Raw genomic sequence first — 10,536 nt, 5'->3', positions numbered from 1 at the left:
AAAAGAAAAAGAAAAATGTAAGTGGAATGAATGACTCTATTTCCCCAAAATATTATCTTGCTATGTCAGTGAAACCTCCGTCCAACTCCCTGTCCTGTCATGATAACCAATGCTTCCTCTGGCCAAAGTACACTGTCCAGGGGTCTTCCAAAGGCAAGTTCATATCACACTCTGGTGAGACCCAACACAATAGGGGCCCCCTTCAACAGCTGCAGGCCCACAGCACCACAGAACCCCCCCCCCCAAAGCGTGCCCAGAGAAAGAGGGTGGTGGCCAGCTGGGGTGAGAGGAGTCCAGGTCCCCTTGAGCCTGATGGCTGTGTGGCTCTGGGTACGGCCTTCCAAGCAGATTTCTGACCAAGAGCGGGGTGGGAGGGAAAGCAGATACAGAAGGAAGGACAATTCCTCATTGTAGACAGTGGGGCAGGAGACACCAGGACCAAGCAGCTGAGGTTCAAGCAGGACGCCCTCCAACACCATCCTCATGAACCACTGAACGCAAATCCCACAGCTGCTGGCTTTAGGCGATTTAGCTTTGCATGTTTACCTCCTTTAATCCTGAGGATGACCCCACGGTGCCAGGATTTGCTCCACTTTATAAACGAGGAAACTGGGATACAGAGAGGTACCCAGGGATTCCCAGGCACTGAGAGAACTATCCCTGGTTTGTCAGCTTCCAGAGCACTCATGACAACCCTACGGTGCCTGAGACTCTCCTCCCGCCCAGGATGGCCAGCCCTATTCCATGCTCTCTCATCAGTAAGTCCAGGATTGGCTTCTCAATGCCACGCTTCTGTCCCAAAACACCACCCCAGGTCTGATGAATCATGAGACCTCAGCATTTCTCACCTCTTAAATGGGGATCATGATTTTTCCAAACAATTAGATTTGAAAACAAACTTGCTTTCATGTGACAAACACAGACCTTCATGTTTACCCCGGGCGATTCCATTTTAACCATCTACCAACACTGGGTGCTGCGCCCTCCTGTCTGGGCTGCTTTGCCTGGGTCCTCAGCACCCCATCACAACTCTGCTTGCTTCAAACTTATATTCATTTCACAGATTCTATTGAGTTGCCTTTTCTGTGCTGGGTCCTGGGCAGGGCGATAGGGATAAGACAGGAAAAGACAGCTCTTGAGGTGACTAATGATCATAGTCCACGTAGGAAGTGCCATGAGGCCAGACAGAGTCCTGGCAGACTACAAAGGCAGGACGCTGACTTCACATGAGCACTGCACAAGGAACAATGGTATCTGGAGTGTACCATAAAGATGGGAAGTTGGCCCAGTGCAGGAGGGAGGGCCGAGCAAGTTGGGGAGCCTCAGGCAGGTGGTGATGAGTGGCTGGAGGTCAGATGAGAGGGGACCAATGGCCTTGTGTGCCAGCTGCACTAGAAGACTGGACGTCACCCCCACATGAGGGAGCAGAAGGAGTCTAAGCAGAAGGTGACATGCATTTTAGAAAAATCCCCCTGGTGGACAAGGTGTGAGGAGGGCTGGGTTAAGGCTGGCCAGGGAAGACGGAGATGGGGTGAACCCGAGACTGACCATGGGTTGTATTCTACCAGATAAGGAGACTAATGGTGGGGGCAGTACCCAAGCACTGAACAGAGAATTCTGGCCCAAGGGCAGCATTTTGGTGAGGCAGAGGCAGCACTCCATTTTGAAGTTGAAAGTGCCTATCATGACATAGATGTTTCTCAGGCAAATGCTAGAGCAGCTCAGGTTGGAGGCAGAACCCTTGGCTGCTGTGCCAAGGTCCTGCCCAGAATCCCAGCCCTTGGCCCAGATGCCCACACTGGCTCCTGGACTTCTCTGTCACTCAGCCGACCTCACAGACGGCCCACACACATACCCAGATGCCTCCAAAGGGCCAACTATGGCCTCACTGGGCAAGAGGTACCCTTGTGCAGAGGGAGGCTGGCACTCACCAGGACTCCTACCCACTCCTATTGCCCGCTACGCAGCCCAGGCCTGACCACCACCCCACCTTGGGTGCAGGAACAGCTTACGGTCCGAGGAACCAGGGCTCCACTTGGCTGGGCCTTAGTCACTGTGCCATAGGACAGGATGGATGCGCTGTTGGTGTCAGCTGCTGTGTCTCAGTTCTTCCTCTCCAGTCTGAGTAATGCTGTATCCGTTTCCCAGAAGTGGGACCAGGAAAAAAAGAACTAAGCAGAAGGAGGCTGTAGCTCCAGCCTGGCAGAGGACTGGGTGAGAATGGAATAGGAAGGAGGGGCAGTGAGGGGCTCTGTTCTGGGCCTGAGGAGTTCTCATGACAAAGAAATACAGACTCTTCTCAGTTTCCCATAGTGGGATTCAAAATATTCGCTCTCTTGGTAGTCCCCAGTGAGGTGGAGTTTGCAGAGATGGAGCAAACCAGGACACAGCAGAATGACTGAGTCCCTTGACATCTATTTGGCATAAGGAGACAGGCATGCAGAGGTGATGTCACCTTACTCCAGCCCTCAAGCGTGTGAGGTCTGGGGATGAGAAAGACGCACATAGGACATGTTCACGGCCTGATGAGATGCTCAGGGTGCTGGCAACATGGGACAGCTAGCCAGGCAGGGAATGTGACAGCAAGACAGAGAAGGGAAGACAACCTATATATGGGAGGAGAGGGCATGTCTGGGTGGCTGAGAGTATGACTCAGCTTGCAGGAAATTTGGGTAGCGGGGCAGGTACTGTGGGACAGCTGGAAGGGCTTCTAGGCAGGAGAAAGTGGAGGGAGGTGAGGGCTCGGGATATGTCCCTGAGGTCATTCACCTTAAAAAATCAGAAGAGGTAGGAGGGGCCTGGGCGTGAGGGCAGGCCTAGAGCAAGATACACTCCAAAGCCGGTGATGAGCACCATCTCCTGTAATGTTATGCTGGAACCTTCTTCTCAAGCCTGAGTCAAGTCTCATATCCTCATGAGAGGCCAAGTCCTCCCACCTACTCATGGGGAGAGGCCAGGGAAACACCTAATCCCACCCCAGGAATTTGCTATGGCCCCAGAAACGCAGCTTCAGGACTTTGTCCGGAACCCTGGATGGAGGCCACATTTGTCTCCCCAGCCAAGGCCTCAGCTGAAGGATGACTCCCAAATCTTCAGATGGCTGCTGGTGACATGGTCACTGACTGAGGCGACCACTGTCACTGATCCCCATTTCCTTCCCTTAATGCCCTGCTTTTGATCCACCTCACCGCCATTCCCATCTCTCTTCCTGCTCTGGAACTTGTCTGTGGCAAATAACCCCTACCACCTCAGCCTCTCCCAAAATGTACCTTCCCCCGCATCCTGACCAGAGAGCAGGCAGCTCTCTCTAGGACCCTGCCCCACCTCCATCTCCTCAAGACCCTTATGACCCCACCTCCAGGCTTTCCCCAGGACCCAGCCTCCTCTCATTCCAGCTCATGGCCTCCTTCGCTCAGCTACAATCACTACAAGGTATTTAAAAGTTCAGTAGGTAGCCCTGGTGTAACGCTACGCAACCTTCCAAAGCCTTTATAAGCCCTTATATCTCTCCTGTTTTATCTATACCCTGGTCAGCCCTGGAAACTACTCCACCCAGAGTCACATATCACAAATACCCTGCTCTCTCCCAACTCGTTCCTAGAGCTCTTCACTGTCCTCCCACCTGTGTGACTCCATCTCTCTCATCAGCCCTTCATGGCTTTATGTCTTTGCCTGCTCAGCTTAGATCCATTCCGCCAAGCCCCTCCTGTGCTCCTGTCTCAACTACTGGAAAAACTCTTGGGGGAAGCCAGCCTGAAAATGCGCTTCTCCACGCCTGCACGCCAACTGTAGAGGGAAAAATCATGCTGCCCTGCTCATGACTTGGCAGCCTTTCTTGGCACACCTTACCAGCACCCTCTCCTATTCCCCGCACTAGTTTACGTAGCTCACCCTCTCTCCTGAGAATGGGGTGCAAGGCAGGAGCTTCTCCTCCTCTCTGACCCTGCACCCCACCTATGGTCATGGATCTCACCTCCTAAACCCCAACTCCCCTGCATCTTTAATGCTACACAGGCCCCAAAACAGCCACCCGCAGAACCCAACACTCCACTCCAGCTCTGTCTCTCCTCCTGTCCTTCCCAGTCAGCTGCTAGCGAAAGCAGGCTACACCCGTCTCCCACCCGCTCCCATCTTCACTGCCCAGCTGCCAGAGCATATGACAGGCACCCTTAGGTCCTTATCACCCTGAAGCACACCCCACTGCTCTCAACTCTTCTCTACATGGGCCTCCTGAAACCCCTTCTTTGTGTCTGTCTCTTCACCTCTGGTGGATGACACTCCTGTCCCTCTGCCTGCCTCTTAAATGTCCCTTTTGCAGTAGTCCATCCTCTTCTCAACCTAAAATCCTCTTGTAAACTCAAGTCCCGCACCTCCAATGGCTTTCCTGAACATCTCCCATCCTCCACACACTCCTAGTGACTCCAAAGTGTTCAGCTCTGATTCCCAGTGTGCTCTGCCCCACTCTCTACCTGAATCATTTCCTGGTACCCACCCTCCCTTCCGGATCTGGCCCTACCTGCCTTCCAAAAGCAGCTTCAAGGAGTCTTGGGCACACAATGTCAACTGCAGCCTCCATGCCACACACACAGGGCCACATCTATGGTTGGGAAGGAATAAAGGCAGGACACACTTGTTCGCCTTTCTCCTCTAGGTTCAACCTGCTTGAAGCTTCAGCCCAAATGCCCTCTCCTTCACCAGCCCTTCCCGACCTCCCAGGCAGGGCTTAGGCCACTCTGGCTGCACTCTACCCCTCCTTTCCCAAATCTTTTAATTCTTGGCATACCATTGTGATGACCTGCTTATGAGCCCAGCTATTCTACTATACTGTGACTTTTGAGCCCAGGCGTCTTGCACCATACCTAGTGTACTCATGAAGGAGGAAACAAGAGGAGGAAACAGATGCAGACTCAGAAAAATCCTGAACCACTCGTGCCCAAGAGGAAAATTTAATTCTAAATAGTAACAACAGGGAGCATTCAGCAACTTATTCCAGGCATGTGACCTTCCCAGCAGGCACTGTCAGGACAGGAAGGCAGGCCAAGCTCTGCCCCTGCCCTGAAGCAGAGCACAGAGATTTTTCAAATATTAATGGCAACTGGCATTCCACAGTGACTATCAGGCAGCCAATTCCTAGGGAACTTGATAGTGGCCCCTTTGCTAGTAGCACACAATGGAGGGCACGTGCCAGGTACAAAGAGTGTAACCATTAACGGCTTTAGGGGTTAGTCACAGCACTGCAGGCTAGTTGGCTGGCCTGTCTCCCTGGCATCTGTCAGAAGTTCAAATGCAGGTCTTAGCAGTGGATCCTGAGCCTAGGGCATAAGGCCTCAAGCAGGGCAGAGACTCAACTTTGTTAACCATTCAAAACAGTTCCCTGTGTCCCTTTTTTTGGGCAGAAAACCTTTTCCCCAGCCTGATCTGGTCCACTCACAGGCAGGGGCAGGGGTTGGAATGGTGATCTGCTAATTCAGGATCTTTATCTTCTGAGCTCAAAAGGTCCTCCCAACCGCCAGGTCTGGAAAACACCCCCTAGGGTATAGGATAAACCAGCTAGCTGCAATAGAATGACAATCAGAGGTAGAGAATTCAGCAGCATTAGAGTTTTAACTAGTTAGAATTCCAAGCAAGGTACCTGTGGAAGGCTGGGCACATAGCAGGTTCTCCACAAGTATTTTTAGACCTGACAACAACAGAGCTGGGCCAGGAGGGATTCTTGCAGGTTTAATCATTTTAATAGGCATTTGAGAGACACTTCCGGAATGCTGGTGTACCAAGAGCTGAAATACAAAGATGCGAGACCCAGACCCAGCTCTCAATGAGCTTCTGGCTGTGGGGATATGGGTATATTGGCCATGCCAAGTCAGGTGCAGGTGCTACAAGAGGAAAGCACAAGGTGTCTGGGCCCCCAGCCCATGAGGAAAGAGGGGTTTGGAAGACTTCCTCAGCCAGCGCTGCCCCAGCTGAGTCCTGAAGGATGAGGTGGCAGGAAGCAGATGAAACAGCATGGGTACAGGGCAGGGCCTAGGGGAGCAGAGCTGCTCAGGGGCTGGCAAGCCCTTTGGCTCTTTAAATGCTGAATGCCATTTGTGGCTCAGATTAAAAGACAATTCTACAGTCCAGGCTCACAGGCTTCAAGAAGCCAAAGGGCCTCAGACAGAGGCTGCTGAGGAAGCTCAGTGGTCCTGCTTGCTGGGAGGTGGGGAGGGGACATCCAGGAAGGCAGGGAAGGATGCCAGAGACAGGAGGAGTTAAATTATACACCCAGATCCTTCTAAGGACCACAGGTTTCCCAAGATATGAAGGCTGAAATGACTCTTGAAGGATAAGAAATAACAGAGGAGAATTAGAGAAAAGGGCAAAATGACTCAAGGAAAGGCAGAAGGGACAGAGGTGAGCGAAGCTTTTGGTGGGATGCAGGTAATGAGTTACATTTCGAACACTACACAGGGAAAGGCTTTTATTGGTAACAGAATTGCCCATTGATAAACAGCCCTCAATGTGTGAGGTACCCTGTTAAAATTGTGTATCAATTAGGCAGACACACAGTTTCAGATTATGGGGAACAGGCCACGCAATGTGTAGTGTGTTCTCAATCCCTTATAAAAGGAGAGAGCACACCTGGGTGGGATGGAGGAAGAAACCGTGACTGCTCACAGGTGACTCCTGCCAGCAGATCCTTGTGCAGTACCCAACCAGGCAGGGGGACATAACTGTACAGGACAGAATGAGAACTTGTCTCACAACCCCTAAGTGAGCAGGTTATCAGACAAAAATGGGTTCTTTCACGATATCAGCCTTTCCTCACCCTCCATGCCCCACTCCCAGTATGGGAAAAAGACTGGGAGGAGCCACCACACACTTCTGTATCCTCAATAGGGTCTTTCCAAAGTCTCACCTGCTACTAATGCTGAGGTACCTCACAAAAACTGGGCCTGGAACGAGAGCAAGGGGACCTGGAGAATTCTGCAAACTTGGATCTATCTCTGGGTCTGAGAAGGCCTTTTTTTCAGAGATCTAATTGTGAGAATGCTCTGAGAGGACCAACCCCTGGTCCGGAGGGAAATGTAGTCCCTTTGAGATGAGTGACGATCTGAAAGTTTCTCAAAAGGCAAATAAACACATGAGACAGGAAAGTCCCTGGAATCAATCATGTGATTTTGCACCTTTAACATCTTACATCTTGCCACTTACTCTAACCAGCAAACTGGGGCTTTGTCTCAGAAATAAAAAAGCCCACTATCCTGCCCCCGTGCCCCCAAAAGGCAAGGGGTTATTAATCAGACTTCTGTTAGGCAGTCTACTTTGTTTTACAGACATAAAGCATTAAGTGCCCCCAAAGTTCAGTCTTCTTTTTCTCACTCCACACACTCTCCTGGGAAGGCCCCACCCCACTACTCCCTGGCTTCACTACCACACAGAAAGGAGTCCCCCAAATTCTCTCAAGCCCAGCACACTTAGTGCCAGACCAACATATATCCACCTACTACTGGGGATCTTAATGACCTTCAACTCAACATGTCCAAACTAAGTCATCACCTGCCCGCAAGCCTGTCACCTTCCTGCACACTGTGTGGCATGAACCTAGCTGCAAGTCACCCAATCTTGGACTGTTCCCTAGGTCTTCCTTTCCCTCTAGCCCTTCCTCCATCCCTACTGATATGTGTCTCATAGTTTTGCCCAGCTTTCTGCACTCCACTGCCCTTACTTCCTAGTGGGCCTGACATTTCACTAGATGTTCTATGGTGGTCCCTTAACCACTCTCAACTCAGTACAGCCTTTCATCAATCCATCCTGGCTACCACTGCCCAGTTACCTGTGGAGAACACAATCTGATTAGTCACTCACAGACCCAAGATCCCTTGGTGGCTTCCAACTGCTCTCAGGGTACAATTCAAACTCGGGCCGGTACTCAAGGCCTCGCCCGATGTGCCACCAGCCTAGCCCCTTAACTTTGTCTCCCCCTCTTTACCGCAACCACCAGAGCTGCCCGCTAATACTTCTCCCAACAGCCAGTGAGTGGGCCGTGCCCTTGATACTTCACACACACTGTCTCTTTGACCGGAAGGCTCTTTCCTTCACAGGGTCTTGCTATTCCTATTCGTTCTTCATATTTAGCTTTCTGAGGAACCCTCACCAAAGGCCAACTGGATGCCACTCTTGTGCCCAAAACAAGCTCTGTCCACCTCTATGGGAGCACCTCCTACAGTGTCACAGTTCACTGGCCTGGCTCTTTACTGCACTATAAGTTCCTTAAGGGCAGAGACTTGCTCAACTTTGTAGCCACAGAACACAAGGCACAGGGCCTCCTCTTCATGTGAAGTACGATTTCAATAAACTTGTGTGGAATTAATTTTAAAACTCATCAAATAATAAATTCAAGTTGATTCCTCATAAAAGGCCTGAGGTTTTATTACCTGATATTATCTCCATTTGGAAAGTGACACTTGAAACAGCTGCTGAAATTGCTTCTTCGAGTTAAAAAGGGCTTTTTTCTTCCATGTACAGAGTTGTCATAACAGAAAAGGTATGCTCAAACAGGTAAAACATTGAACAGGGTAAATGTTAAGTGTTTTATAACCTGCTTCATTGTCCTTGTGTACTTTAAACCAGAAACCATCTAAAAGTAAACACTTAAATATGTCATCTGCAGTTGGCTTAGACTGTTATGAGAATTAGAAGCAACAATGCGTGCCCAAGGTCACTTGGCCTTTTGGACAGTCCTGGCAGGTGCGGTCAGCAAGGGCTGCCGAGGCCCACTGCCGGTGAACTTGCAGATCCAGGGGGTGAATTTTATTGTTATGAAAAGCCTGCCTAGATTATTAGATTACCTCCACATCCCCTGGAAGGTCACCCTTACTCTCATATGAAAACTACTACATCACCTCCACATCCCCTGGAAGGTCACCCTTACTCGCAGATGAAAACCACTACATTAGTTTTAGTACCTTGGTTCATTTCAACAACCATTCCAAGCCAGGCAATGGGGGAGCAAAGATGAATGCAAGGTGCCTCCAGCCCTGTTTACAGGGAGAGACAAGCTTCTAAACAGAGCACTCACTACGTGATAAACACTTCACTTAAAGGCTTAATCTGAGGGCTGAGAAGATTAGATGAGGACCAACCTTTAGAATAAAATGAAGCACATGTGGGGGTCATTCTACTGGCTTTAAACCTTTATAAACTCTAACATCTTTGTGAGGTTTCTTGATCTTATCTCAGTTTCTCCCAGCCTATATCCTTTAAAAAGAACCTGCATGCTTGTCTTTAAAACAATTAAGCAAACATTTGCAGGTGCCTACTATATGCTGAGGGCAGAAAGTGGAGATGGAGCCCCCACCCTAAAGTGGAGGAAATAGCTACATCTGCCCAATAATGGGGTAGTCTTTTTTTGAAATTACCTGAAAGTCCCTCCTGACTTTGAAGCAAACATACAGTGAAATGAGGAAAATCACCTTCGAGTGCTTCTATTGGCCCTGCAAAAGCAGACTAATGACTTAGAAGAAATAGCTGGAGAAGGACCACAACACCAGCATCACAACCACAGCCACATCCGCCACCAGGCCTGTCTCTCTAGCATCACTAATCTAACAGTCGATCTGTGCCTCCGCACAACCCAGGTGGTTCTTGGACAAAATTTGGCCTTTAACATCAGCCCACAGAGTGATAACCCAGGAGGCCCACAGCACATTTGTTTCCATACTGAGTAAGGTCACAGATGAAAGAAAACCTGTGTTCTGGCCACCAGCACCCCTGCCGGGAGAAAATCTTGACCAGGTGACGCCCATCCCCGACCTCCAGCTGTGCTTAGTCAAGATTCACAGAGCACAGGGCCCTGTGAAAATGCTTGTCTCCCAGCACAGCTGCGACATCAAGGGGGCAGTCAGACAGGGCTCAGAATCTGGGTGGTAATGTCATCCTTAGACAAGCAGAGAGCTGGAAGAGGAGCAGTTGTAGATCTTTGACAGCAGAACGTTATCAGAGAACATGTTGCAATTTCGAGTCCAGAAGAGGATTTCCTACCCCGTGGAGAAAGAGAGACGGAGTGACACAGCACAGCTCCTTCCGACCGACGCCTCGCCCTGGGCTGGCCAGCACAGACTGCTGCTGGTCGGGGGCGCCGGCCCTATCCCCGGGTTGGGTGTCTGGCGGGGCGGAGGTCGGCTCAGGCCCCACGTCGCGCCCCGCCCGGCGCTCGGTCCCCGGGGCGGCGCAGGGAAAGGCGGGCAGTGCCAGGCGGACAGCCTTGGGCCCGGGACCCCCACGCCGCAGCCGGCCCCCGCGCCCCATCTCAGACAGAGGCCCCTCAGTCTGGCCCCCACGCTCCTTTCTCGGCACGCCCCCGCCGCGATGACAGCCCGCAACCCGATCCCGCAGTACCTGCTGCGGTCCCCGCCACGCCCCCCGCCCGCCAAGCGGGCGGCGTACCCACCTTCACGGCTGTGCCGCGCGGCGCCGCTTTCTCTTCAGCTCTCCGCACGACTGAGCGCCGGCTTTCTGCGCACGCGCCCACGCGGTCCCGCCCCCGCCGAGCACGCG

General features: G+C 51.5%; 1 protein-coding gene across 1 annotated transcript in view; it reads right to left on the bottom strand.

Moving 5' to 3' along the window:
- The window catches only part of TBC1D24 (TBC1 domain family member 24), a 24,192-nt gene extending 13,656 nt beyond the window's left edge, over window positions 1–10,536 (bottom strand). The window contains exon 1 of the mRNA XM_039885039.1: window positions 10,430–10,536. The gene's annotated coding sequence lies outside the window, so the exon portion shown is untranslated. The remainder of the gene's footprint in view (window positions 1–10,429) is intronic.

Source organism: Pteropus medius, unplaced genomic scaffold (assembly GCF_902729225.1).
Source record: "Pteropus medius unplaced genomic scaffold, Ma_sr-lr_union100, whole genome shotgun sequence".
Lineage (NCBI taxonomy): Eukaryota > Metazoa > Chordata > Mammalia > Chiroptera > Pteropodidae > Pteropus > Pteropus medius.
The sequence above is the reverse complement of the archived record's forward strand: the minus strand, read 5'-3'. Positions and strand labels throughout refer to the sequence as shown.